Below are 3,733 nucleotides of genomic sequence, written 5' to 3' on the forward strand. Positions count from 1 at the left end.
GTGGAAATATGGGAAGAGTAAAGTTAATAAAGAATGTGTTGGCAAAGCATCGAGAGAAGACGGGGAACCAACTCCGAGAGGCATTGTTCACTTTGCCGCGAACTTGCCAGCTGCGACCCTGCGTCCGGTTCTGAGCCAGACACAATTGTTGAAGTTGTGCAAATGATGATACGGCGATGATGATGATGTTATAGAACGGAAAAGGGTATCACAAACGAAAGTTAAAAAAAAAAGGAATTGTGTGTACACGTATCACGGCCATAACTGAGCAAAGTCTGAGTCTGCGAGTTGAACTGGGAAGTTCATTGCTATAGCTTTGTCGCATCAGAGCGGAGTAAAGCACACAATGCTTTCGTTTTTTTTTTTTTTTCACTGGGTTTCCTTTTTCCTTTCTCTTTAACGAGCGAACACATGTTTCTTCCTCACTTGGAATAGAATAGAATAGAAATAGAAAAAAAAAAAAAAAAAGATTGATCGCACCTCACTTGGAAGTGCGATCAATGGCATAGAACTCTCAATCACATAAAGAACACCACCGTGGAGCACATCAGATATTGTACGCACAAATCTAGAATATGCCGCAGCAATATTACCTACTCTCGTCGCTGAACTAGAAGCTGTTCAAAACAGAGCCGTCAGGCTTGTTACATCTAATTACGCGAGGTTCGCATGTGTGACAGCGTTGAAACGTATAATGCTGGTATTCTTCCTCTTGAAGTTCGACGTAAAATAGCTCGTTTGTGCTTATTTCAAAAGTTGTACTACTCTGTCACGCTGTCTGTCTGATGTTGTACACGCCGTCGAATCCGGCGTGTACAACATCCTTGTCATGTCGTCCGTTGCTAAAGCGCGTATACGTCAAGTTTCCTGAATTCCACAATCCCCAATGCAATGTCTGAGTGGAATTGTTCACTGTCCTCTGTTGTCACGTTATCATATTCTATCCACTTCAAGGCTTTTTAATCGCACATATTTTGTAATTGAATCTTCGAACGTGTTATGCCATGGAATAGAAGTTGCTACTGTGTGTTGTCAGGGTGCTTTTGCATCTTGTATTTTTGCCCGTTTTGTCTCCTTTTTGTATATTTGATTGCGTGATTTGATTCTATTATTTGATTGCGATATGCTGAGTTATCAGTGCTAGGCATGGTTTGTCTTACTCCCCCCTTATTTAATGCCTTTTGGGGCCCTTAAGGTAATCTAAATAAATATAAATAGCACGTAGAAACAGAATGTAACCAAGTTAACATGACAACATGCTAAAATGTGAGCCAGTCAATTTGTTTGTGGCCTGATTATTAGCAGTTGTTCCAGTTTCTTTTTTTAGTTCCGTGTTAGCGCCGCGAAGCAACCGTGACTATGAGCGGCGTACAGGTGTGGACACATGGAGAGAGGACAGCAGGAAGCATCGGGGAACAGGGAGGGGGGTTAGTATGCGTCCTGGGTCGACTTCATTGGGAAATGTGCCGATATTCGTCTCGGAAAACTCAGGGAAAACCTCAGACAGCACAGTCGGTGGTAGCATTCGAACCCAGCACCTCCCAGTCTTCGGCACGACCTTGGCTACCACCAGCGACGCTGGTGCGTTCCAGTTCCATTTTTTAACAGTTTTTCAATCCAAGTGCCTCTACTAAATAATCGAAGATTCGGTTTATAAAAGTAATAGAGGGTTTTAGCATACCGCCACCAGGAGTACTGTAGGATACCGCACCCAATCAACATATAAAATTTTGGTGATGGTGGTGGTGGTAGGAGAAAAAAAAAATGGAGATGTGAGTCAGATTTTGTGTCACGCATTTCTGTCATTGGTTGCGGTGGGTACTGTAACTTGACTGTGACGCTACCAACCGTATACACTAGAACTCGATAATAATTCGTGCGCCAGAAATCTCCGACGCACGACAATGGAACGACGTGAACCCCCACACACATTACGCATCCGCGTGGAGAGCATGCAGTTCCTAAAGCACAGGTTCTTGGTTGGCGTAAAGTTTAGTCGGTTTAGTATCGTGCACTAACCTCTTTCTGGAAGACGAACCCTGCAAGACCCAAGGAATGCGCGTGCGAAAGGCGGAGGAGGTGCCACAGTGTCCACACAAGAAACGGCTTAAATAGAACAACATGATTCGCAAATAAATGTTCATTCGTTGTATGGACGTATCATTCACTTGCTCAATGCATTCCGGAGAGTGCGTCCAGCACGATCTCAAAACCTGTCTGTTCAAAAGGAACTTCCATCCCTCCACTACTCAACCTTTGTATGTTCTTTTCTTTTTTTTTTTTTTTCGAGCAGAAGTTTACTTTTCCAAAGCACAAACACCGAGCATCGGCGCATTCGAAATATCCACATCCACTCTTATTAATAACGCGGTGAACACGTCAACATATTCACACCTACGGGGGAGAATGCAAACGATGGCTGCGTTCATTTACAATCAAATGGCTGATGATATTTACAATATTCAATGAAGCGTACCGATCCCAATAAATTATACAATGATATCTACATATATTACAACGTAGGACGACACTAATAACCATAAGAATGAACGTATACACGGTATACTATTGATACGACAGAACACAAAAGGCTTTGCGGTGACGCCAGCACAGCTCGTCGAGTTGAGAAAAGTACGTCATTAGCGTGCATTTTGCGCAACTACTGCTGAAAGCACGTGCTTGTCTGAGTATGAATACGCAACACTCTCGGTAAGTGAACGCAGAGAATCCAATGACAGACATACGCACTAGCGAGAAGAAAAAAAAAAAGAAAGAAAGAAAAAAAGATAGGACAACAACAACAAAGGTTCAGACAAACAAAAGCAGAAACAGGCAAACTAGCAAAGGTAGCGAGCTCGATGCCTGGGGGGCGAAAAAGCGTCGGAGATTAATGTGCAGGGTCCTTCCCCCTCTCATTTTTCTAAAAGTGTTTCGCCATGCGAAGAACTTGCTCATCGGGCGAGGGAAAATATGCAGGTGGAACGCATCTTTGCGTGCGAAACTTGGTGGCTGCTACTTGCGATGTGTGTGTGAGGAAGAAGAAAAAAATGCAGGTAATGGGGAAAGATGAAAGAGGGTGCCAGGGATGGTATTGCTGCGCTTCGGTGTTTGTGTTTTGACGCGAGGAGGAAGTGTGCATAAATGTGAGGAAGTCTGAGATGTGCGTTTAGTAGTTAAGTGGCGGCGCTGGCTGTCAGCTGTGTTTACGGTTGGGTGAGACACGCCACCTTGGCGTGGAACTTTGTGAGTGCGTGTTTTTTTTTTTTTAGTGTTTGTTTTTTATACACTGCACATGTTTGCGATGCGGAAAAGGTGGCGACTAGCGGCGTGGTGGTGACACCGTCATTGTTGAAAGACAGGTAATGGATCTTGTTTGTGCGTAGGGGGCTAACGAGCAAGTGTCACAACAAACAAACAAAAAAGTGATATTTCGTATCATAATTCTACATCGCTCAGAAAGCGACCACACAAAACATAAGTGTCGTCACCAGCAACACGGTCAATTGAGCAAAAAAAAGTACCCGTTTGCTAGACTGGGAGGTGGTGGGTTGGAATCCCACCACCGGCTGTGCTGTCTCAGGTTTTCCCTGGGTTTTCCGACGGACTTTCCAGACGAATGTCTGCACAGTTCCCCTTGAAGTCGGCACAGGACGCACACTAATCCACCTGTCTCCCACTTCTTCGCGCTGTCCTCTTTCTATCTGTCCACATCTGTATACCGCTCATAGCCACA

Source organism: Ornithodoros turicata, chromosome 5 (assembly GCF_037126465.1).
Source record: "Ornithodoros turicata isolate Travis chromosome 5, ASM3712646v1, whole genome shotgun sequence".
NCBI lineage: Eukaryota > Metazoa > Arthropoda > Arachnida > Ixodida > Argasidae > Ornithodoros > Ornithodoros turicata.